This window comes from Ambystoma mexicanum, chromosome 3q (genome assembly GCF_040938575.1).
Source record: "Ambystoma mexicanum isolate Mex_15411 chromosome 3q, UKY_AmexF1_1, whole genome shotgun sequence".
Classification (NCBI taxonomy): domain Eukaryota; kingdom Metazoa; phylum Chordata; class Amphibia; order Caudata; family Ambystomatidae; genus Ambystoma; species Ambystoma mexicanum.
This window is the reverse complement of record NC_090926.1, coordinates 5,356,383-5,383,689: the sequence shown is the minus strand read 5'-3', so window position 1 is coordinate 5,383,689 and position 27,307 is coordinate 5,356,383. Positions and strand designations below refer to the sequence as shown.

The following is a 27,307-nucleotide window of genomic DNA, read 5'->3' as shown; positions in this document are numbered from 1 at the left end:
CGGAGGAGAGTGGACAGAGAAACCGAGTGCAGGAGAAGGTCCCAAGCCAGTACACGCCCCAGAGACGTTCCCCCGACAGAGAAAAGGTAACTGGGAGGATGGGAATACCGGGAGGCCTAGCGGGACTCATTGTACAAGTTCAGAAACTCATGCCAATGCAAATGACGAAGTTGTGAAACTAAATCTGATTAACTTGTCCAGTGTTAATGTAAGAAGGATCATAAATAATCCTGAGCGAATGATCAATGGAACATGGATCACACTATCCTGTGAAGAAGGGAAACCCACCCCCCCCATTTACTTAAGGAACATTAAGGGGAACGTAAAAGAGAAAGAATATTATGAAGTGAAGGGCAGTGAAGCCTCAGGAATAAATGATATACAAAAGACAGGCTACACCAAGAAACGTTGAAGCCTAATTAAAAACACATAGAAAAAGACACTTTCCATGAATACCCAGAACATATTAGCCCGCATCTAAGGATTCGACAAAGGCCAAAGAAAGTCATCTTTAAAGATGAGAGGAAAGCCAAAAGTCTGCAAAGAGAACTAAGGGAACTGGTGCACAAATTAAATCGGAGAATATTTGAAAATTGAATATTAACAAGAAACTTGAAAGATTAATGAAGAGCAGTGTAAGAAGCATCCATCAAGCGAAGGGAGTAATTCTCCTGAACTTAGTTTGTTAGAATAGTTGTATGGTCAGTTGGCATTAGTTTTGGGCAGCAGACTTATTCCTTTGGACATGCCTTCCTCAGACCCCACTGCCTGAACGCCTACAGCTTGCGTCCGAGTGCACTTGCTGAGGCTCCACAGTTCCAGCAGCCATTTACTCCAGCCACACAGGTGCTCAGCAAGGATCCAGATGCTTCTGCTACTGAGGATCCATCAGACTCGCCAGTCAAGGATTCGTCAAGCAAGGCAGTGGATCGATCATCCACATTCTGCTAAGGCCTTGCACAACAGGATGTTTGGTCTTGCAGAGTTTTTGGGAGTAGCCACCTCAGGGGAGCCACAACAGGATACTGGGGTCCTCTCATAACTCTAACTTTCCTGTAGATTTAGAGTACAGCTCAAAAATGTAAAACAAAAGAGATGATGGCTGGAAGGTTTGGAATTAATCCTAACCTCTGGCATTGCTATGGGCAACCCTCCAGACCATCGTTCTTCGCCTGCCAAGCCATTACAAAAGGGGAAAGACCATATGTAAATCAGGCTTGGACCCACGCCAGAAGGGGCAGTCTAGCCCAAACTGCTTGGTCACATCCTTTTTGCACGAGACCACAAGCATCCCCAAACAATTTTCGGCCTTGTTGGGCCTCATCAGTGAGGAGTAGCTTGGGTCTCTAGGCCCAGCAGGCATGGGACCCACGTCTGGGCATACCCATCCCACTCAGGGTGACTTATGCAAAACAAAAGAGGTGATGCTGCAAGGTTTGGAATTAATCCTAACCTCTGGCACAGCTCCAGAATGACATGTTGGCAGAGGCATGTAAGATCTGGCAGTAGCAACATTCTGCTCAGCACCCTAACCGGAAACTCAATGCATGCCACAGGCCCCTTCCAACTGAAAAGCTGTGCCTCACCTCTCACCATCAGCCACACCTTGTGGTGGTGGCCTTGGCCTCCCTTTATGCCAAAACATCCTCTCCCTTTATGCTCCTCCTCTCCCATCTGCAGCTGTCCTTGGCAAAGACGACAATTTGCTAGAGTTCAACTGACAGAACGTGTACTCCCATTGCCGCATCACATTTCAGGCAGGCCAGTGCTGAAGCGCTTTTAGCTGCTGCTAATCGGAAGCCGTAGAGGGAGATCAGTGATTTTCAGGCAGATCTCTCACCCTATCGGCAGCAAGCTTTTAAGTCTGGTCTTGCGGTAGGCCAACCCCATTGCCCATGACCTATTGGAGGCCTCTGCCCATTACACTGATATATTCAGCAGAGGCGTGGCACTGACAAGCGCAGGGAAACCTAATGCATGTTGCCAAGTCCACACAGGAGGTACACAGTAGAATATTGAACGGTTCCATGAACAGTCAGGATTTGTTTTTCCTGTCCACAGACGATTAATAAAAGGAAAACCTTGACCCAAACTGCAAAATCTTTCGTGGGATTGTCCAAGTCTGGACATAGGTCTTTGTAATAGCTGTCCTACTCCAGAGAAGCCAGAAAAAAAATCCTTTGGGTGACATAACAGGAAGACCAGAAACCCATACAGGTTGCCCAGAAGCCACAGATGGAAACCACCAAGGGCATCATTGAGGGGTTTCTTCCCCTGATTCTCTTCTTATGCTTCCTCAAGGTCCAAGAAGTATTTGGTTTTGAGCAGTGGACCTCAAAGATGCATTTCCCTGTGTCCCAATTAAGATTAGAATTACTAGTACTACTGGTAATTGTGTCTACGCTAAGGCTAGGACTTTATCCGTAGATAATTCTGTATTCCCGCAGCTTTGTTTGTTCTTTACGTGCTGTGTAACTGACACAAAACTACATTTACCGTAGGTCTTGTAGTCATTTTGAGTATTTAAAATCACGTCAGGTGCATAAGAGCCGGCACGTAGAACCAGTTTGTTCCGGTTCATTTTCGGTGAGTGCTCTGCTCTGCCCCCCTCTTTAATTTTTGAACAAACAGTGTGACCCTGTCTCCTCTATACAGAGGAATCGAAGAGCACATCTTCGATTAGAGGCAGATGAGTTAAGTTCTGAAAACACTGGTAATGATTTGCTCTGTGTTGGACATCGGGAGGGGCGTGATTTAATTCACTCAACTGCTGTGACCAATGTATGTGTAAAGGGCATAGAACTAAATCCTGTAGCAATCCCGTTGATATTGAATTTTATGGGAAATGCCCCAAAAGTTCAAGACATATCCCCACTGTTTATTGATGAAAACAATACTTCTATTAAAAGTGGACTTTTGAAAACACGCTTTATGGTGATGCATGCAATTGAAATCTGTGACTGCATCATGGAGGATAGCTTTGCCATTTTTATTTTAACTGAGACATGGCTCCATGATGCAGCTTTGCATACTATATCACTTGCAACACCAGACGGAAATAGATGTCTGCACACTGATCGTAAGACTGGGCGAGGGGGTTATGATGTTTAGACAAACTCTAGATCTTTATATTTCCACACCTCCACACCTTGATTCATGTAAAGGCTCTTCAACTTAAATTGAATATTGATTCATCACATTCATTAAGTATAATAATTCTATATAGGCCGCCTCGAAGTACCCCTCTTTTTGTGGAGCAACTGCTGGCCTTTATAGGAGGCTTGTGTAAAATTAATTCTGCAGTCAACATCTTTGGAGATTTTAATTTATGGGCCAATAATCTGTGGGATCTAGAAGTGCAATCTTTATTGCAAATATTGTCATCTCTTGGTTTTTCACATCTTGAAGACAAACCGACACAGAAAGCAGGGAACACACTTGATTGGATACTCTGTAAAGACCAGACACTAACGCTATAGAACGTAGAAACATGTCCCTGTTCTGCCCATTTCCTGGTGCATTTTAATCTGTCACTAAAACTTGAAAATATGCCAAGAGAAACAATACCATTTAGGGAAATGTGTAACTCAAAGAATATTACATCTGAAGCTTTCCAATCAACTGTACATCCTTTATTACCTACCCTAGCTGGCGGATTATCTCTAGATGAATTTACTACTGCCTTTAGGGATGCGACTACTAAAGCATTCGACATTCTTGCCCCTCTTCGTCCTTCTAAGAATAAGAAACAGAAAGGTTACAAACTTCGCTTCTCTACAGAGTTAATTTCGGCCAGATAAAATAAGAGAAAATCTGAAAGCCGATGACGAAATCATCCCTTCCCTCTTACACTGATTGTTTATAAATGATCAGTCAAGGAGTATAAGGATTTGACATTAGGAGCTAAACATCAATCTCTTAATACTAGAATTGAAAGGGACTCTTTGAAATCCAAATAACTCTTTAAAATTCTTATTGAACCTAGACTTAGTATAGATGATGGCTGGTGTCAGGACATATTGGACAGTTTTTGTCAGAAAATCCAGCTACACCAAATGTGTATTAAGAATACAATTGAATCACAATCCTTAGTAGAGGATATAGTGATTTCAAGCTTAGATTGCTCCTTTACTAAAATGACGTAACAAGAGGTTTTAGAGATCAAGCCAACATCCTGCAAAGGTGATAAATTCCCATCTACCATTTTTAAGGAATTTGCAAGCACACTAACCCTGTGGGTTAAATAACTTGTTAATCGTTCCTTTTCTGAGGCACTGGTTCCGACTGTCATCAAGGAAGCCTGGATTACCCCATTGTTAAAAGGATAATCTAGACCCCTTGGTACCTGAACATTACTGTCCCATTACAAATGTGCTGTTTATACTTAAAATTCTTTACAAAATAGCTTATACACAACTTCAAGCATTTGTTGAGACAAATAACATCTTGGCAAACTAACAGTCAGCTTTCCGAACTAACTATGGAACAGAAATGGCATTGTTGGATTTGAAAACCAATATAACAGACATTATAGAAGAAGGAAGCTCTGCACTATTGTTTCTTTTGGACCGGTCTTCTGCTTTCGACTTGGTCGACCACGACTTACTAGCAGATAGAGTTAAAAGAATAAGACTATGCTCCCCAGAAGCAGCATCTTGGTGAAAATCCTTCCTGGGCCTTAGAACTGCGTGCGTTGCTAAAGGAACCTCAGTCCCATAAGGTTGCTGTCACCTGTGGTGTCCCCTAGGGAATCGTGGTTTTCTCCATTGCTATTTAATATATATTTCAAATGCCGGTGTGATATTCTTAAATCTATGGGTGTGCAATTTGCCAACTATGCCGATGATACCCAGATCGTTTTTAAACTATCTGGGATCTACGAGGAGGACCTGGCTATTGTCGATGAGATATTTGGGGCAATCCAGAAATGTATGGCGATAAATTCCATAGCTCTCAATGATAAAAAGACAGAGCTTCTTATTGTTAGCACACCTCATAGAATGAATAACTTAGATATAAGATACAAAGCTTTTATGATGAATGGTAACACTATGCCTGTATCTGAATATGTTAAAACCTTTGGAGTGTTTTTTGATGCCCATCTTTCTTTCCAGAAGCATGACCTATCCTATCTTAAATCATCATTCAATTGCAGCAGCAATAGTTCACATCAAGTTAGACTACTGCAATAGCCTTCTCGTGGGAACAGCCAAGGGCAATATTAGGAGACTTCAGGTCATACAGAATAGCGCAGTTTGAGCTGTCTGTGGGCTAAGTCGCCAGTCCCATATCACGGAGTACCGGAGGAAACTACACTGGCTTTCCATAGAGCAACGACTTCATTTAAAGGGTTGTTTATTGTTTTCAAATGCCTTTCGGGTGATGCATCAGATTACATTAAATCAAGAATAAAAAAAGCTACATCAAAGCGGATTCTGCAATCGAATAACCAGATGTTATAGATCCAACCATGCACGAACTTGAAGAAACTGCGTTGGCCCCAAAAATTTGGAATCCGATCCTTCTGCAAATAAAACGATGTGCGACACTTCAGAAGTTCAGGAAACATCTTAAAACACTCCTTTTTGACGTTTAAATTCAATAACAAATGACAAATGGCAAACGGCCTGACATTCCGGAAATTACTTTGTCACTCACTATGTATAGTGACTGTTCTTACTCCCCTATCACCTCTGCTTGTTTATGCTTTGTTTGTCTGTTTTGTAAGCTCCCTGAGATCTTTGGGTTAGTGTTGCGCTATATAAGAATTCATTTAGCTAGTTAGTCAATTTGGGAGCTGTGCCAAGGGTTCCTCAGGTTTTCCATCAATGGGAGACATTTTGAAGCAGGCAGTTTGGGCTGAATGGTGGTGCTGTGGATTTTCACCAACCTTATTAATGCCCCGGCCAGCTTACTTCGTCTCGTGAGGGGGCATGGAGAGGAGGTGGCAAAGCCTACCATTTACTGTCGGCTATCCAGGACTGGTGTGTCACCAATGATCTCTGCCTTAATGCCAGTATGACCGAGATTCTCCTCATCGGCACACCTGCTCCTTCCTTTCCTGTCACTCTCTGGCCAGCGTCTCTTGGCCTTCTTCCCGCTCCCACCAGTGAGGCTAAATACTTCAGGGTCATGTTCGAATCCACACACTCCTTCTCTCCTCACATCTCTGACGTTTCTAAGAAGTCACACTACCAGCTGAACCGCCTCAGAGGTATTCTTCCCTTCCTCTCCTTCCCCCAGAAGCGCACTGTCTCAAGAGCTCTCATTCTCTCTATGGTGGACTACTGCAACAGCCTCTTTCTAAATCTGCCTGCTTCTACTATGCGCCCTCTGCAACTCATCCAGAAATGGACAGCGATACTTGTCCTTGGCCTCAGGCCCAGGGATCATATCTCTCTAGGACTGAAATCTCTGCACTGGCTCCCAGTGGCTGCGAGGATTAAGTTCAAAACTCACTGCATTGTCCACAAGGCCTTGTGGGGCGAGGGGCCTCAATACCATCAACTCTCTCTTTCTAAATATCTTCCTTTTCGAGTTATTCGCTCATCCACCTGCAACTCGCTCAGGGTCAGTTGCTTCTCCAAGCAACAAGTTGGTGGTAGATCTCTTTCTTTGGCTGAGGCCTCCCTCTGGAACAGCCTCCCTGAAATGTGAGGGGAACCATCTCCAGTTCCGGAAGCACCTCAAAACCTTCCTCTTTGCTTCTGCTTTCTCTCCTCTCCCCTGCTGAACTCCTGGCTGAAACTGCACTGGTCACCTGGCTACCCTCTGATTTTGGGCCCTTGTCCCCTCTCCCACCGGTTGCACCCCTGCACTGCCTCCCTGGCATCCTCTGCACTTGGGGACTGTTTTTTGTATCCCTACAACCCCCTACCAGCACTTTACACCTGATGTCTGCAGTTACCCTAGCACTTGCCACCAGCTGGCTGCACTTTCACTTATTGCTTTATTATTCTATTTGACTGTCATTCTCATATACTGCACTGCCCCGCCCCCTCCCCCCATTTCCCCACACTTTCCCCTTCCCCTGCACTTGAGCAATCTCGGTGTCACCTGGCCTAGTAAGATCGTTGCCTCTGTCTTCCCTCTGTGACCCCTCCCTTGCCTCTTCGCGCCTTGAAACTCTCTGTATAGGCACGTTATAAATGCCATATCGTATCATACCTAGATGTTTGGTTTGTCAGGGTCCCATCAGCTCTGCAAGCAGCATCTTCCGTGCAGCTTCTGGTGGACACCCTCTTCAATCTTGGATTCTCCTATATATTTTCAGAAGTCTACTCTAGTCCTGACTTAGAAGCGTAATTTCCTTGGATTGATTTGGGACTCCCAGGCCGTGAAGATCTTTCCATCCCAGCAGAGATTTAGACCTATCGTTAGTGGTGGCTCACTTCTGGAGTAGAGAAGCCACCTCGGCCCTTTGGTTCCAGAGGCTTCTGGGATTGATGGAGGCAAGCGATCTGTGTGGTCTGCTGGCCCACTTGAAAATGAGGCCTCTGCAACTGCGTTTGGTATGTTCTTGTAACCACTCTATAGGGAGAGAATCGCATTGTATCTGCATTCCACTACCTCTAACCAAGGATCTGACATGCTGGGAAGATTACAACAACCTCGTCCAGGGTGTCCCTTTTCTAGATATTACTCTCGAGCAATGTGTCACTACGATGCGTCCCTCCAGGGTTGGTGGGCTATGATAGGGCCTCAAAACCTGTACATAGAAGCACTTGCAATGGATGTTCTAATTCATGATTCATTAAACCACGTATAGCTCTTTTGTAGCAGGTCCACATTCGCACATAATTTGATATTCATATAGCGCTTTGATCCAAAGCGCTTTACATAGCACATATTTGCATACATTATTACCCAATCAAAATTGGTACTCGTGCATAAAATGTTAAGAATGACTGCTGGAGATCAGAAATTGGCCCATGCTCATAGTACCATATTTTGAGAAGGATTAAACCGATTAGCACTCTTTTGACAATGTTAACCGTTTTATGCCCTGAGAAAGCCCTTGTGGGAGAAACACATGTTAGCACTAACACTGGAACATATATTGTTTTGCCTTTGTCCTCATTGGGTAACAGTAAATAAAATGTTGCACTTCAGACAGAGCTGCATACAATCTGAAACGCAACCAATACATGCAAACAAGAAACTCAGAAAGCATGCTTCTTACAGAAAACAATGGACATTTTTACCCACCACAAGCCAATAGAATTACGGATTAATGAAAGACATCTTCTGCCAAAAACATTCCCTTCATAAATAAATACTAGCAAGGTTTGTTGAAGGACCATGAGAAAAACAAAAACCCAACATGCAATCGAACAGAATGTTTAATATTGATCCTTTCCCAACGATGAACTCACCCAAAACAACTGGCAATCCGGATCTCACTAAAGGCTATTACTGAGTAAGTGAGCTTTTATGTAGAGGCTTGTGAACTCTTTAGACTTGCATGCTTTAATAGTCCAACAAGTAGCGTTTTTGAAGCGAGTTGAAGGCACAGTAGAAAAAGAATCGCAAAGCACCAACAACCCACCTGTGAATCTACTCTAGTGTGTGCAGTATGTGTTGTGGAGCTCTGTGTGTGTACTGAATTCCACATTACTGCTTTTGAAATAAAGTCTAGTGGAACACTATCTAGGAAAGCACGTGTTGCTCCCACTCCTCAGCTGAAGTGCACCCTCGAGGAGGTTGTCGCTCTTTTGTGCAACAATGAATATCCCACAGATCCCTAATAGAACAAAGCTAAGCAAGGGTCTTGGGCAATCACCACGTTTAAGGGCAATGTCACATATGGATTGACAACAACATAGTATATATTTGTATGGTCAAAGATAAAAGCACTCCACCCCTTAATCGATACATATTTGGTGAATTATTTTCACCGTGCCTCTCTTGAATTTCTTTTAAGTAGCCTACAATATTCAATTATATATCCCAGTTGGGAGCACTTACTTTTGGGATAAGGCTGCTTTCCTACACAAAAGACCTTGAAGTTATACTGCACATGATTGTTTTGAGGACAGTTAGTTTTGCCTTGCAAGCAAAACTGGGACGTGAACAAAATATCAGTACTTAAAAATAAAACCAAAATCGGCATGCCATATGGAGGCATGAGTGACCTCGGGAGAACTATAATTAGATATCATCAACATAGAAAAGCCTCAGTACTGGGGCTGACTGCCTTCTCTGTTGCAAATTACACTTTATAAAGACCCAAGCACTGGATTAGATGACATTAAAATGTTATTGTGGAACACACAAGGCCATAATAGTTATATCAGACAAGGGCCAACGAGGGATTTTTTTTTTATTACAGCATGACCTAATCCTACAAGAGACCGGGCTGAAAAACAATTTGTATTTAGATGGAAAGGTAACAATTACAGAACTTGCCATAAAAGGACTAACAGGTAGGCCAAAAGGGTGTTTAACTATTGGTGTTAAAACCGTAATAACACTAAAATACAGAAGAGCAAGAAATGTCCAAATTCACTCTCGAGGAAGTTACAAGGCCAAAAACAAAAATATATGTTTTCTTGTTATCATATATGCCCCAACTAGTAGAAGAAATATGCAAATCACGTGGAAAGAGGAGTCTGTTCAGTAACCAATACAAACTGATGTCAAGGAGATATTTTGGATATCCAAACTTGAGTAATGTAACATCTGTGAAATCAAGGGGCACAACAGGTCCTTACAACAGAATACTTTAATTTATATTCTCTAGTTATGATTGGGACTTTCATCGTGACTACACACTGTTTGTAATTTATTTTTTAATTTTCACTTGTTCTGTCTGAAGTGCAACATTTTATGTACTGTAGCCCTATCAGGACACTAGCAAAATAACATATGTGCAATGTTAGGCCCAACATGTGTTTCTCACAGAAGGGCTTTCTCAAGGCATAACACGGTTAAAGTGTTCAGAAATTAGTGCTAATTGATGTAATCCTTCTCGCAATATGGCACTGTGAGCATGTGCCTATTTCTGATCTCCAGTGGTCGTTCTTGCCACGTTAAGTAACAAACGTAGACCTGCTACAAAATAGCTATAAGTGGTTTAATGATTCACAAATTAGAGCATCCATTGCAAGTGCTTTGATCATAATTATGGAAAATAGATTTGGTCTGCCATAGTTTAAGTGTCCACAGATTGGGTTTGTGCATCGGTAGCTGAGGATATGAGTAAACCAGGCAAAACAAATCATATTCCCTACTCGGAGAAGAACTTGAACAATTAGTAAAAGATTGATATTTTGGAGAGTTCATGTATAACTTTTATAATGGTGGTTTACATATGGGGTGGAATATCGTTTAGGCATGTAAAAGACTGCTGGTTGACATCCTGTCCACATTTATAGAAAATTGAAAGTGCATAAAAATGGAGATGATCTCATTGCAAACGTTAGAACTAAAGTTTGTAAACAAACACAAACACTTTAAAATACTTTTACCCTTGCAATCCAGGAACAGGTTAGTCTTTCTAAAATGATAAATTAACGGTCTAAGAGTTAGTTACATTTTTTTAATAAGAAAACAAGAGGGGAATCTAGATAACAGGACGACTTTCAAGTAATCAAAAACCCACGATTATAAAAAAAAAGGTTTGGCAATCAGTGAACGGCAGCAGTATCCTCATTAGCACCTAATTGATATCCTTGGTTGAAATGCATACAGGAAACATTTAGTGTTGTACTAACCGTCTGGTTAAATTGAACAGATAAAGCTGAATGGAAATGTAGTAACTTGATGGTTGAGATTCAGTCTCTTTTCTAAACTTAAATCTTCCCTGTCCCTAATAGATTATGCAACATGTAAAAAAAACTGCAAGACAACGGGTTATATTATGCTACATGCTTTGTGTTATCAGTAAGTAAGTGCCAAGTGTTAACAGCAGTACTTTTTATATTTTATAAAAGTAAACTAATAGGGATACTATGAATTAAGCTAGTAGCCTTCTTAGGTGCCCTTATAAAAATTATAGCAATAATTCTCCTGCAACAAATAACAATGGTTACAGGCGAAGGGTATTTTGCCATTTTATCAACCTGGATTCAGAGCTAGGTTGTCGCAGTATTACTATCTTGGGACTCGCTAGTATGGATCATTATACACTTGGGAAAAACACAGACCTTTATATGTTGCATTTCGAAGGGATTGTGTCCTCCGACATATTCCTAATCTTAGATCTTAGATATCTCCTTCCAGCTCTGCTGGCCTCGGAACATTTTTTTCTCTAGAGGGCGCTGCGCGTCGACGTCCTCCGAGTCGATGTCCCTCGACAGCCGCCGTATCGATGTCAACGTCATCCTGCCTATAAAGGCCGCGCGCAGCGTCCGTTGCTCAGTTCCGTTTTTCCGCGCTTACTCAGTGCCTCGGAATACCGTTGCTCAGTTCTTGTCAGATTAATCCTATTTACCTCGAGTTATTCGATCCGTACTCGATGGCTTCCTCGTCGGAACCAACAACTCCTTGATCCGGCTTCAAAAAATGCCGAGATTGTGGGAAAAAGATGTCGCTGACTGACCCTCACAGAGTTTGTCTGTGGTGTTTGGGAGCTGAACATCATTGTTCGGAGTGCGAGAACTGTATGTCCATGACAGCTAAAGCCCTGAAGGAGCGTAGGGGGAAGCTGGAGAAAGGTAAGACTTTTAAAGCTTCTTCTTCGTCGACAAAGTCGAGACATTCGTCTCCTCGTCACCATTCGCGCTCCAGGTCTCGGAGTGGGTCCCATCACTCCTCGAGATCGAAGCACTCGAAGAGGAGACGTCGAAGATCCCCTTCTCCGTCTTCTTCTTCCTCTGTTTCGCCAAAAAGAATCCCTTGCCCCATGAAACATAGTTCCCGGGCTGAATGGGAGGAATTCCGCAAAAATATGATGAGCATCTTCGAGAAAGCGGCCTCGACCCCCTCGAAGACTGCCGAGAGCGATGCTCTGGTCGAAAGACCCGAAGGTCAAAAACGCTGCGAGTCGCAGTACCCGGCGAAGGAAACCTCTCGAGCGCGTCTCGAACCCTCGAGTAGTACTATGACCTCCAAACCTTCCACGAAGGTTCCGTCGACGAGGGTTCCGTCGACGCCGAGGTCGGTGTCTTCGACGCCGTTGTCGAAGGAACCTTCGACACACGGGTCTGTCGACTCGACGCCAGCTTCGACACCGGCGTCGACGCCAAGAAAAGTCACGGTCACGACACACCTAGTGACTATCCCCAGGTCCTCGATGGCGATGGCTTCGAGATTGTCGAGTAGAATCCCAATTCTGTCGAGGTCATCGAAGCCTCCGCCTTTGTTTTCGACGCCACGCTCGAAGCCGTGCCGTCGGCGTCGACGACATCGACATTTTCGAGGCCGATAATGACAAGCTCGGCACCCTCTGCCCTGGAAATGGGATTTACTCCCTTTGAGTTCAGAACAATTGAGAACTATGTCCTCAATTTTGGAAGAGGGTGAATTGTCTGAACAGGAAGACACATTTGAGTTGCAGGGATCTGTAACCCCAATTAGAGAGGAATTTTCCTCTGAAGAACGCAGGTTAAAGGATCTTCATGATTCCTTACATGAGGCAAGTGGGTTAGACACTTCCCCTGAGGTGGAGTTTGCTGGGCCAGACCCGGGGGAGCATGTTGAAACCCCCTATAGAGCCTTAATGGCCAGGATCACAGAGTTCATGGGGTGGTCTGCACCTTCACAATCTTTCCAACAAGATGACCTCACAGATATTCTTGACAAAGGCCCACAGGAGGATCCTGTGGTGCCTTTTCATAAAGCTCTTCAGAGGAAGGTCATGACAAACTGGGAAACCCCAGATGTCGTACCAGCAGTAAATAAAAAACTGTCTACTAAGTACAGGGTATCCTCTACAGACCCGGAGTATTTGTCTAAACACCCATCCCCAGAAAGTCTGGTGGTACAGGCAGCATCCTCTACCGATGTCAAGACGGCTTATCCTACCGTCCCACAGGACAGGGACGATAAAAAATATGATGCTATGGCAAAGAAAGTCTTTTCAGCATGTAGCATGGCGTTAAAATCTGTTAATGCTACTTGCACCCTTGCTAGGTTCAGCCATACACTTTGGGAGTGTGCTTCTACAGCGGCTGACTGCATCCCGGAGGGAGAAGAAAGGGATGCGTTCCTGAATATTATACAGGACGGTAAAGATGCTATGTGCGAATCCCTCCAGACGGGCATTGATTCAGCAGAGCAATGGCAGCAAGTACATCAACCAGGAGATTCGCTTGGTTGAGAAAGTCTGGTTTTGCCCCAGATGTGGAAGCCAGGCTCTTGAACATGCCATTCGATGGCTCTTCTTTGTTCGGGAAAAAGGCGGATGACAGTTTAGAAAAACTGCAAACTTCAAAAGCAGCAGCAAAATCCCTAGGAGCTGCAATCCGTCAAACTCCTTTTCGTCCTACAGGAACCTCTGCGAGGGGCAAGTCCTTTCGCTTCTACTCCGCATTCGAAAGAGGTAGAGGACAACCGGCTCAAAGGGGACAAAGAAGAACTACCCGAGGTGGACCGGGTAGATATTCAAAAGCCGCAGCAACAGCAGGTGCCTCTTTACCATCGGCATCTGCATCAGCCGCCCCAAAACCACTCTGAGGACTTCCCTCACAGGACACCTGTAGGAGGCAGGTTGACTCAACATCTGGCGGTATGGCAGGTTATCACGTCAGATGCTTGGGCATTGGAAACAGTTGCCCAAGGTTACTGCCTGCCTTTAGTACGTATACCTCAGTCATCCACCGGGGATCAGCTCTCAGAAAGCTCCAGATCCGCTCCTCTTGCAGGAAATTTTGGACCTGCTAGAGAAAGGTGCCATAGAACCGGTACCTGTAGCGGAGAGGAACAAGGGCTGGTACTCCCCTTACTTTCTCATTCCAAAGAAAGACGGAGGACTGAGACCCATCTTGGACTTGCGAGAATTGAACAAATTCCTCAGAAAAGACAAATTCAAGATGGTCACTCTTTCTCAGATCCTCCAGGCCCTTCAGTTCCAGGACTGGTTGGTATCTCTGGACCTTCAGGACGCTTATTTCCATGTGCCTATCCATCTCAAACACAGGAAATAACTGAGGTTTGCAATTGGCAACTCTCACTATCAATTTCGAGTGCTGCCATTTGGGCTGACCTCCGCCCCGAGGGTCTTCACCAAGTTAATGTCGGTAGTGGCAGCAAGTCTAAGGAGGGAAGGGATTCACGTCTACCCCTACCTGGACGATTGGTTGATCAGGGCTGTCTCTTCGGAACAAGCTCAGATCCAACTAAATCACGTGTGCCACTCCCTTCACAGACTGGGCTTCCCCCTCAATTTAAAGAAGTCACAAATGATACCATCGCAGAGACTCCAGTTCATAGGAGCGATCCTGGACACTTCCCTGGGAAAAGCCTCGCCACCAGAGGTGAGGGCTCAAGATATTCTACAGATGGTTACCAAGTTTCAACATGCCCAACGTCTCCCAGCCTTCAACTTTTTGAGGTTGCTAGGCCTCATGGCATCCTGCATTCTCCTAGTGCCAGAGGCTCGCCTGAGAATGAGATCCCTCAAGTGGGCACTGAGGACTCAGTGGTCACAATTCTCAGGGAGAATGACAGATCTTCTTCAGGTTCCCGACAGAGTAGCTCGAGACCTTCAGTGGTGGGCCTGTCAGGAGAACATTCTGAAAGGAGAACATTTTTGGCAACCCTGGCCGGAGATAACAGTAGTCACGGATGCCTCACTCACGGGGTGGGGAGCCCACGCCAACGACTTGACCATCAGCGGTCGTTGGTCTCCATCGGAGTCCAGACTACATATCAACCTGTTAGAGCTGAGAGCCATCAGACTTGCGCTGAAGGCGTTCCTGCCAGCTGTACAAGGGAAAAACGTCCTGATAATGACGGACAACACAGTGGCCATGCATTACTTCAACAAAAGAGGAGGAGAAGGATCACTACCCCTGTGCAGAGAGGTGATGCAGCTCTGGTTTTGGGCAATCCAAGATGGAATCTCTCTATCGGCAGTTCACCTAGCCGGAGAGAAGAACTTGACAGCGGACGCTCTGAGCAGGCAGAGCACAGTCTCCCACGAGTGGGAACTAGCTCAGGAAGTCCTTCAAGAGATCTTCGCCCTTTGGGGAACCCCTCAGGTGGATCTGTTCGCCACCAGCGTCAACAGGAAATGCGATCTGTTCTGCTCAAGGGAATTTCCCCCGAGAGGAGCTCTGGGAGACGCGTTCATAGTGGACTGGGAGTTTCAGCTTCTGTACGCGTTCCCACCAGTCCCTGTCATTCCTCAAATGATCAGGAGGTTGAGAAGATTCCAGAGAACCATGATCCTAATTGCCCCGGATTGGGCCAGGAGAACGTGGTACCCGGACCTTCTAGACTTGTCCATCTGCCCTCCAATTCGACTTCCACTCAGAGAGAACCTACTCTCACAGAAGGGAGGTCAGGTTCTCCATCCAGACATCAAAACCCTCAACCTTCACGCTTGGCTTCTGAAAGGTTGAGGTACAAGGATTGGGACCTCCCTGATGATGTTATGGAGGTGTTGCTTTCGGCAAGGAGGCCAGCAACAAAGTCTTTATACCGCTGCCGTTGGAACAGATTTTGCAGCTGGTGTAGAGAACAGAATATCGACCCTTTTTCATGTGGTACACCAATGGTTTTGGCCTTCCTTCTATATTTCGCAAATTCAGGCCTTCAAGTTGGCACCATTAAGGGCTATCTCGCAGCGCTATCCATCTTTAAGCGCACTGCGGAAGAACCATCCTATTTCAAATTACCCTTGGTAATACAGTTTCTAAAGGGGTTAACTAATGTTTATCCCCCAAGACCATTCCAAGTTCCCCTATGGGATTTAAACTTAGTACTAACTTTCCTGATGGGCACACCTTTCGAACCTCTCCATTCTTGTTTGTTAAGATTCCTTACCCTTAAAACTGTTTTATTAATAGCACTTACATCTGCTAGAAGGGTGAGCGAATTACAAGCTCTTTCTTGTAAACCCCCTCACACAATATTTCACAAAGACAAAGTTGTCCTGCAAGTGAAGCCTAATTTCCTCCCAAAGGTGGTTTCGGAATGCCATATCACTCAGAAGATTACCCTACCATCTTTCTATCCTCCTCCTCATCCGGGGAAAGAGGAAGAGAGGTTACACAGGCTAGACCCTAGAAGGGCTTTAAGTTTTTACATCAGTAGACTAGCCAGGATAAGACAGGCAGACCAGCTGTTTGTAGGTTACACAGGTCACAAGCTGGGGTTACCAATAACTAAGAAGACCATTTCCAGATGGATCATTCTAGCCATTCTGGAATGTTATAAACTGGCAGGGAAAGAGCCCCCTCAAAACCTTAGGGCTCATTCGACCAGAGGTATTGCAGCTTCATCGGCCCTCAAAAGAGGTGTGCCGGTTAAAGACATCTGTGCGGCCGCTACATGGTCGTCTGTCCATACCTTTACACGATTTTACAACTTGGATTCCTCCTCCAGTCAAGAGACTAGGTTTGGAAGGGCTGTACTGCATTCTATTCATCAATAGAAGACAGCATGAAGGTCAGTACTCCCTCCTCCGATAATAGAATACTGCTATGGGAGCCTATCTAAGATGAGGAATACGTCGGAGAGGACAATCCCTTCGAAGAACAAGTTACTTCTTACCTTGTAACGTTCTTTCGACGGGATGTTCCTCCGACGTATTCCTCATCGACCCTCCCATCCATCCCCGCAGTTCTACTTCCCTTGTTGTTGCAGCTTACGCTCCTTCAGGGTGATTCGTCTAGTCCAGAAAGAATTATTGTGGGCTACAAAACGGAACTGAGCAACGGACGCTGCGCGCGGCCTTTATAGGCAGGATGACGTCGACGTCGATACGACGGCTGTCGAGGGACATCGACTCGGAGGACGTCGACGCGCAGCGCCCTCTAGAGAAAAAAATTTCCGAGGCCAGCAGAGCTGGAAGGAGATATCTAAGATCTAAGATGAGGAATACGTCGGAGGAACATCCAGTCGAAAGAACGTTACAAGTTAAGAAGTAACTTGTTCATTTAGACTTCTCGTTTGCATTTAAATCTCTGTCAAACTTTGGCACTGAACCAAACGTTTTGAATGATAGTTAAGCTATATGATAAACACAACAATTAGGAAATGTCTATATTTGAATGGCCTGATAACAACTAATATGAACACCAGTCTTGGTATTCAACATGTCTGCATGCTAGAGCCAGTTCTGTTTAATTTGCATATCACTAATGTAACAGCCAATTCAGATTAATTGTGACTTTTTCCACCAAAGCCAGGCGGTGGGCCTATGTATTAGGTGGCGTACGGAGACTAAATTGTGAGTTTGGCAGTTAAGAAAAATCGTGTGCCACTTAAAGAATGGAGAAATAGATGTTCTAAAGATCTGTAAATATTTATGTACCCACATTAATGATGAGTTAACTGGATAATGCACTACAAGATGGTTGAGAACAAAAGCTCATTAGTTATGACGGCTTTGTAGAAATGTGAAGAGTTTTCATTTTGACTATTAGTCAAAGCATGCAACGTAAAATGTGTTTTAGTAGTTCTGTATGGGGCAGATATATGGCGCTCTGAAAATCAACAATGGTGAAAAAGATGCATAGGGAAATTATGGAAGGGTACTCTGGGGTTTCCTGAAGCTAGTTCAAAGAGTATCGAAGAAATGATCATGCTCTTGCAGCATTAGTGACTTTAGCAGGGGTAAAGGCTTGATTGTTCCATCTAAAATTGAAACTGGTGAAAGGAATCCCATTAACCAGCTTAATTATTAAGGAATTAAGTCACATAACGAGAAAGTGTGTCAAAGGTACTGGAAACACTCTTGATCCAGTAACAGAGCTGCTTATGAATGATTTTTGGAGGAATTAAACGCGAGGTCAGGTCTGATATCCATCACTCAAAAAATATCGACTGAACTAGTAGAAAAAGAAATGCTAAATTATGAGTATTTGAAGGGGGAAAAGGTCATAGAACTTAACATACATCAATTAATGTTTGTCAACAACCCCACACCTGCAGGAGGCAGGGTTGTTTATTTTAGAAGTTCAGTTACTATGCTCTTAGTCCAGATGTGGTATGAGCGGTTAGGTGTAATGATAGGTATCTGTATATAGAATCAAAACTTCAGGGACCAATGCAGGAGAATCTGATTAGCCTCGTCTGACAGTAGGAACAGTTGTGCCCTGAGAACTTGTGGTTAAGAATTATGACGTGGGATGAAAGTCACCTTCCACCTCAGCTACAGACCACCTCACAGATGTAACTCTTTCATTGCAGACATTTCCAATGTACTCTCGTCTTCCAAATTAGCACATTCATATAATGTCTTTCTGTGTGATTTTGATGTCCCCGAGTCACAGGCTGACAACCACACTCGAAGCACGCTTTTCGCACCGACCACTTTCATGGGCCTTAATCAGTTTGTGCTCTCCCCGACGCACAACAAAGGCAACACCCTAGACTTAGTCTTCACATTATCCCCCTGCAGCACCTGTGCAGACCCTATCCCACTTTACTGGTCTGGCCACACCGCCATCCCATTATCAGTCACTCACTCGACTATGGCTTACAAAGGTTAGGCTAAACAACCCCTCAAACAATGCCGCTCATTCAAAACCTTCCCGGTCAATGAGCTAGAAGCAAACTTTGCAGACTTCCCCACCACAGGGAATGCCTTGGGCCTTCTAGAATTGATCTGCAACTCTGCTATGAAACACTCATGCCCCCCTAAAATCCAGCCGGGCTAAGACCACGCCATGTGCCCTAACATCCGCCAAGACATGCTTTATCAGAGCCCAATAGAAACGGTGGCGCAAAAATCATAACTCTGGAGACCTCCCAACCACAAATCTCTGCACGTAAACTGTAGGATTCTGATTATTGAGGCCAAAGCTGCTTATTACTCCACCACCATTGCGGCAGCCTCTTACAGGAGTAAAGCCCTCTTTGAAGTATTAAAGCATTGTACGAATCCCTCACCACACACCGAGGTACCAGCAATTCAGGAGAAATTAGCATCCCCTGCACGCTGGCACGCACACTGTCCCTCTGAACCGAATTCTCTCCTCTCCTTCTCCCTTGGATCTCCTAAGAATGATGACCTCCCTCAAACCTACTTCTTAATCTGACAATATAATTCCTGCCTTCATCATTAAACATTTGACTGGCCCGGCGCCCAATGCGCTCCTCAGCATCCTCCCTCAAAGAAGGATAATTCCCGGACACCTCAAGTCTGGTCTCTTAAGACCTCTTTTGAAAAATACCCTAGATTGAAATGACCTGGTCAACTACAAGCCCATAACGGACCTCCCGTTTATTAGCAAAATCCTGGAAACTTGTGCAACTACTCACCAGAGTTGAACAACTCCACCTCCTGAATGATTATCAGTCAGTGTTCCGACAAAGTGTAGCATTGAGACAGCCACCATCCAGGTGGTGGGTGATGCTCTCCAATTCATAGATAAGGGCGACTCAAGCCTTCTCATCCCTCTTGACTTCTCGGCTGCATTCGACACTGTCAACCACCGCATCCTTTTCTCCCTCCTTGCTGATAGAATGGGATTCTTTGGCACTGTACTGAAGTAAATGGCGTGCAGGTTATCCTTCGTCTTGGCGATTTACCTAACCATCATCCAGTCCTGGATGTCGACTGCCTACCTCAAACTAAACCCATCCAAGACTAATGGCTCAATGATATGTGCCTATATTGATTTGATCCACAACTCTCAGACTCTGTAAAATCCTCTGGCTTCACCATTGACTGCAATCTTTCCTTCTAGAAACACGTAGCCAAGATGCCCAAATAGCCTGGCTTAGATTCTCTACCCTTTGAAAAATTAAACCCTTCATCCTGCCGCAGGACTTGCAGGCCCTTGTGGTCTTGTACATTGATGGGGCAAATGCTCCCCTGACAAGGCTTTGTGAGGAGTCAGTAGTGTGAGATAGACAACTGCTTATCAAAATATGCTGTTTTATTAAAGAAAATTTATGTAGAAAGGCCTCGCTATCGCCCTGTTGGGGAGTTCCCTGCCTAACTAAAGACACAGTATTTTATTTGATTCAGACTGCTGCAATATTGTATCCACTGACAACTGGATATACCACCATGTCTTTAGTATTTCAAACTACTACCACAGTTTCAATACCTTGAATTGTTTGACAGGCTACAACAAGATACTCTTATGAACTTCAACCTCTTCAAGTAGGCAAGGTACTCTTCCTTTTGGGTAACCTTTTCCAAAAAGGTTCAGCTCTTTGCCTTTTGTCCTTTTGCCACAATAACAACCTGGATTGGCCCTTAGACTCACTCTTTTCTCCTGCTTCCACAGTCTCTGGTACCACAGGTTGTGCCTACTTTGAGATATTCGTCATAAGCTACCAAATCCCCATTTCCCAGCTTTACTCACATCTTTCTGCAAGCTATCAGCCCAAGCAATCACCCGGAAGCCTTGGTGCCAGTCTCTTAGCTTCAGGTAATTTTTGCCCACTTGTAATGTAAACCACTTGATTGTTAACAACTTCACAATGCAGCTGGATGGCTCTTTACCACTTAAAAAGGCTGGTTTCACTACTAAGAGGTTGCCTCTTAGCTCGTGTAATGCTTGTTCTTTTTAACAGTTTATGCTTTTTACTTTGTAGAAATTAAAGGTGCATCACTTCTAGATAAAGTGAAGGCTTCGGTCTTTCATTGGAAAACACAATTAAGCATCCTCAACCTCTATTTAAAGTAGATTTCAGGGGTTTAAAGATGCATATAAATATGTATTCCCATATGAAGGCAAAGGATGGAGTTCAGGCCTCCTTTGGGAAACACAATTGGGTACATGCAACTTCTCTTTGATGTCATTTTCAGTCTTTATAACTTGTAACTCCTGTATTGTCAAGGTTATGTATTCGGTAACTGTTCTATCAATGTTCCCTCTCTTTAATTAGGGACACGTGGCTACTCCATTAGACAGCAACAGTCTTTTCACATGAGAACAATGGATTTTAGTATATTTGCTTCTCACGCGAGTATCGGGTCTTCCACGGTATACTCAAGTGCTACCATGGGTGTAATTTTAGGGGGGGCAGCGGTGTTTGTCCCCCCAACTTTCATGGCACACCATTTTGTCACCATTCATTTGGCTGGGGCGCTTTTTCTTCAGATGTCATGTCCCCCCCAACATTTTCAGCAAAGTTACTCCACTGAGTGCTACATTTCCATTATTAATTTTTCTTCAGATGTCATGTCCCCCCCAGCATTTTCAGCAAAGTTACTCCACTGAGTGCTACATTTCCATTATTAACAATACTTTGAATGCAATGAACAACTTCTGCTAGCATAAAGTCATATGCAAGTCAATAAGAAGCTGGATACAGTTACCTGTGAGGCTCACACAATGTGTTAGAATGCTTGGCTTTAGACACCGGCTTCTGAGACACTTGGTTTGTGGGTTGCGCTGCTTTCCTGACTTCCACTACAACATCTACTGCTTCTGGCTTGCTGGGAAACCACACCCTTCTCCTGAATAGGTGTCTCTGGTCTGGCCACTCAATTTGGGAGTTTCTTTTGCTCCCGACACCCTTGGCTTGCCACTTGCTTCTTGCCTTAGTCTCCTGCACGTCCACAGCCTGGCATTCATGGCAATCGGGCTCACATGGGGAACACTGTTTCTCCTGCACATCTTCCACTGCGCAGCCTCTGCACTTAAGAGTTTGGGGGAAGAGGACTCTCTCAGAAATTGCAGGTGAAATCTGCTGTCTCCACTGCATGGTTTGCGAGCCTCGTGCTTTCTCTCTGCTTCTACTGCTACAGCCTTCAATTCAGCTAACGTTCCAGCTCCTTCCACTCCCTCCCCCTGTCTATCTAATTTTCAAGTGTGGGCTATTATCCTCATTTATTTGAATACTGCAATGTCTACTAAGCTTCATTAGATACATGGTGAGGAGCACACCTGGTTTTAAGGACTAGTTAAATATTATTTAGGGCATTGGAGTGTGCGAGAGAGAATTACAACTCTGGCACTGGGTTGAATACAACTAAGATGGAAAAAAGTGACCGTCTGTGGTACACTTGTGTCTCCCGCACACCTTTTACTACTGGATACCAGTCAACTTTCCTTTTTAAATGTACACAGGTTTATTTTCTAAAGAAAGGACCTTATAAGGCGCATGAGGTTAGATTCAAATACATTTCACATTTTTCAAAGAAATGCTTTCACAACACTTTAGACGAGAAATATGTATATATATATATTTCTGGTTTCTTTTTGCATGTCCAACATGGACCAAGTGAAAAAAAAACGAATGATTTGCATATATAGATTAACTGACAAGATCAACGTGTTTCGGCGTAATTCTATTCGTCGGGAGCGGTTAAACTTGTTTGTCTTCTATTTTTTCTAATCTTCAATCAAGAAATCTACAAACTGAGCATATTAATTACATTTGTGGAGTTGATAAATGTACATTGTGTTACATATTTGTTGAATACTCATTATTTATGGTTTACTCTGTAATCATTCACCTGGCGTAGATCTGTAAACTCAGCAGTCCAAGCTATTTTCAAGCAACTTCTAGGATTCACTTGGGTGTGTATCACAGGAAAGGTCCTGTCAAGAAATTATTATGGGTCCATTTTAGTGGATCATGCGCAGTTAAAATGTCATTGCACTCAGTCTTATCAGGAATAGATGGAAAAAAAGGAATACTAGATCTTCCTACCTTGGGCAGATTAAACTCAAGCCCGCTTTGGAGTTCATACATCAACAGTCTTATGTTCGAATGGAATCCCTATGGCCAAAACCATGATCCTGTGTGGTTCGATATAAGCACGATCCTAACTCTAAGAAAAGGATAGTGAAAAAGGGGAGGCTTTCAAAATTTAGTATCTCCTCACTGAGATGGGTTCAAAGACAAGCTAGTGTCCCTATAAACCCTAAATTCCGCTAAGGCTCCCTCATTTGCTCACCTGTGGCAAGAAATCAGTACAATCCACTCAAACCTGTGGACTGCCACAAGATAGAGCCCCATTGGTAATTTCCTATTTAGGCGCCTTATGGATGTGGGCGTATCTAGATGACATCGCTGCATGGGGTGTCTTAGATGTATAAACCTGAAAATGCACGTTCATGGTGCATCCCCTATCCTTACCTTGATGGGGGTATAGTGTGTTCACTCTGATAAAAAAGTATAGCAACATCTTTTTGATAACCCGTTATAGTACCGAAGGGCAGGAAAGGATTCACTATATGGACGTGCTACGTGATGTCATCACCTGCGCGTTGCTGCCCGCGATCTAAGTCAACAACAGTTAATACAGGTAATTTCTGTACACGCTCGTATCAATCTGTAATTACACATATGTATTGCATATCCTAGCCTTACCCCACTTCGGCACAGTGTGTTCATTGTTTATATGTTGACCCATTTGCAATATCGAAAAAATGTTATGCTAATACAAGGGTGATTGTACACTGTACGGACGTGCTTCATGAGGACATCATCATGTGCACGTATGTTGTCCAACACCTATCTCAACAACAGATACTGTAGGTACGCGCTTGTGAGAAAACTCTAAATTTAAACATGCGTCTCTTGTATCTCTAAAAAAAAATGCATGTGTCACATCCCCTGTAGTTGGACCATTGTAGTTCATCCTTTACAAAGTACATAGTCTTTGGTTTGTACGAATAGCATCTAAATCCATATGCCCTTGCAGCGGGATGACGAAATCACATGTGTGTAGGTGTCCAGAATCTATGCCAAAAGCAGGAATAGTTTTTGCACCTTGGTGAAAATACTACAACTTACTAGAACTCAAAAACACGCTAATGCTTACATGATCATGAATATCACATGGATCCTATATATGTGTTTAAACCCACGTGTGTGAGTTTCTAATGGATTAAAAGGTTAATGCTACTGCCTGTAGAGGATATCGACCGAGAATTCTAAGGTATCTCTCTATTCTATTAACTAGAGAGAAAAAATATGTATCTCCCTCCTTTGTAATGGTTAATGTTAATGGATATTTGTATCACTCACAATCACCACTGGAGTGGTCCCCTGGCGGCTCTGAAAAGGGAGTGGGGAGGTGAGTTAGTGGGAGTGAGCTGGAAAAGTGCAAGAGAGCGGTGATGTGCTGTTGGCGGCCTCAACCCGGAATTCTGTTGGCTGGGTTTGGGGTGTTTTCTGGTCGGTAGTCGTTGTGTGCTGTTGTGCGAGTCTGTGTGGGTTGTTTTGTTGTTGCAGTGTAGTGAAGTTTGTGCGGATTGTTGTGTTATAGGTTTGTGGTTGTGTTTGGTTCGAGTTTGAGAGGTATATGTAGAGGGGTGAAATTGTTAGTGGATTGGTAAATTGGGCAAATTCTAACAATCAGAATTCTATCTAAGTGTGGCACATGCTGACATTTTAAACCTATCGAGGTGCAACGCTGGCTAGTGTTTACGATTACGTCTAGGTGTGGCACATGCTAACATTCACAATTCCATCTAAGTGTGGCACTTGCTAATGATCACAATTTCATTTAAGTGTGGCATATGCTAATAATCAAATTCCATCTGAGGGTGACACATGCTGATCTTCACGATCCCTTCTAGATGTGACGCCGGCTAATGTTCATGCTTTCGTGTAGAGGTGACCGCGGCTAATGTTCACGATTACGTCTAGAGGCGACGCCAGCTAATGTTCATGATTACGTCTGGGTGTGGCACATGCTAACATTCACAATTCCGTCTAAGTGTGGCATGTGCTAATAGTCAGTTCTTTCTAAGTGTGGCACATGCTGACCTTCACAATCATATCTAGATGCGACGCAGGCTAATGTTCACGATTAAGTCTAGATGTGGCACATGCTAACATTTACCCTTCCATCCAAGTGTGGCATGTGCTAATAATTATAATTCCATCTAAGTGTGGCACATTCTAACAGTCACAATTCTATCCAAGTGTTGGACATGCTACCATTCACAATTCCATCTAGGTGTGGAACATGCTACTGTTCATAATTCTAACCAGGTTTGGGACATGCTAACATTCACATTTTTATCATGATGCGACTCTTGCTAATGCTCATGATTTCATCTAAAAGTGGCACATGCTACCATGCATAATTCCATCTCTGTGTGGAACATGCCATCATTTACAATTCCATCTAGGTGTGGGACATGCTAACAGTTCAGTTTTATCTAGATGTGACTTGTGTTGCAGAAAATACCTTCTTTTTGTCTGGGTTCAATAAGGATCCTTGTCGGGGTGGATAATCCATGTATTCCATTGTTGTCCTACAGGTGGATGGATACAAACATCTGTTAACTTTTCAGAAATAGCCTCTAAAGTTGAATGATTAGAGTGTCAGCCATGCTCACAGTCTACAACTTCTTCGTACAGGAAATGTGTGGTTATACACATAAGTAACATGTAGTTATATTCATAAGTAACATTTGATTTAATCCGGGTTGTGCCACTTCTAGTAGCCCTCACAGAAATGCTTCTAAATTGAATTCTTTGTTCATACCATTTGAGTTAAGGCTGTCCAATTTCTCAATCCAGTATAATTCACTTTTGTCCAACCTTCTTCTTAAATTGCCTACCTTTTGTGGTTTGTGTACTATCTCCAGAACAGTGAGTTTAAGTTGCGCAATGGTGTGGCTTAGTGCGGTAAAATGTCTCACCACTGGTGACTTGGCGTTCCTGGTACATATGCTGCTCTTATGCTCATTCCATCATTTTTTGACTTTCCGTGAGGTTTGCCTCACGTAATTAATCCTGCATGGACAACAGAGTTCATACATCACCAAGCTTGAGATACATGTTGCAAAGTTCCTTAGTTTAATCTTGGCCTCTGATTGTGGGTGGCTGACGTATGATCCTTTAGTAATGTTGCGGTTGTTACATTGCAGGCATGGAATGGTGCCGCTTCTCTTATTCCCTACGGTCAGTTGTGTGCCGGTTGATGTTCTTTCTGCATTAACCAACTGGTCACGAAGATTTCTGCCCCGTTTATAGGCAATTAGGGGTGCTTCTGGGAAGAGTGTTTGTAATTGTGCATCCAATTCTATCATTCTCCAATTTTTTCAGATCAATCTTGTTCCATGATTACTCTGGCCAGAGTACTTCAATGTGTAAAGGAAAGAGATTTCTCCTTCATTGTTTTTACGTGTTAGTAGCTCCTCTCTTTTTTGATTGTGGGTTCTGCCTTGTGCTTCTTCTATTACCTCAACCTGACATCCTCTTTCCCTATACATTGGGCCCATCTTCTAACTCTCTAGTTTCAGAGTTTCTTTATTTGAGACGATGCATTTTAATCCTAAAAATTGGCTAAAAGGGAGATTATCCTTGAGATGCTTTGGATGTTGGCTTAGGTAGTGCAACGAGTTATTGACACCAGTCGGTTTGTGAAACATGTTGGTTATAATTTCACCCTCTCTCAGTTCCAACCCCACATCCAAAAAGTGCAATTTCTGAGTTGCTACCTCTATTGTCAGTTTTCTTCGATCATGTACGGAGTTGAGGAATTGCAGAAAGTAATTCAATGTGTCCGTGTCCCCCCTCCAGATAGCAAACATTTTGGCTATGTATCTTTTCAAGACTACCACATTTGGCGACCAGATATAATGGTTGAGTACATTCTGAGTTTCAAGGTAGAACATGAAAAGATTTGCACCAGAAGAGAGCCTGAAGTGAAGGGCTGTTTGGGCTGGAGATCTTCTTCACTTCGCTTCAGCTGTTTGCAGCGTCTTATGTGCAAGAAGAAGCATTGTTGCCCTGTTACGCAGCGAAGCTTCATTGAAAAAGAATTCAAATTTCCTGCCTCCCATTTGCCTCCCACTGCCGCTAGGCCCCACCCACCAGCATTCAGAATCTCCATTTGTATGACACGTGCGTGCACAAGCACGCACGCACCAGAAGTGAGCCCGAAGTGAAGGGGTGTTTGGGCTGGAGACTCTGCTTCACTCCACTTCAGCTATTTGCAGCGTCTTTTGTGCAAGAAGCATTGTTGCCCTGTTACGCGGCTAAACTTCATTGAAAAAGAATTCTAATAAATCTACTTGATTTTGAAGTCTGCGTTCTTGTGACATTGAAAGCTGTGCTTTTCTGGGACTTTTTGTGGACTTTGCTTCTAGTAACTGACTTCTCCTTTTACTTAGATTTCCCGCCTCCCATTTGCCTCCCGCTGCTGCTAGGCCCGCCCACCTGCATTCAGAATCTCCATTTGTACGACGTGTGCGCACACCAGCCCGAAGTGAAGGGCTGTTTGGCTGTTCGAGTGTCGGTGCACTACACCTCTGCCCCTCTGAGG

General features: G+C 43.9%; 1 protein-coding gene across 8 annotated transcripts in view; it reads left to right on the top strand.

The window, feature by feature from the left end:
- TNRC6B (trinucleotide repeat containing adaptor 6B) overlaps window positions 1–27,307 on the top strand; it is a 2,246,995-nt gene that overhangs the window by 658,437 nt on the left and 1,561,251 nt on the right. Inside the window, exon 2 of one of the 8 annotated variants that reach the window (XM_069652928.1) lies at window positions 27,156–27,306. The exons of the other annotated variants lie outside the window; for them this stretch is intronic. The gene's annotated coding sequence lies outside the window, so the exon portion shown is untranslated. The remainder of the gene's footprint in view (window positions 1–27,155; window position 27,307) is intronic. 8 annotated transcript variants of the gene reach the window in all.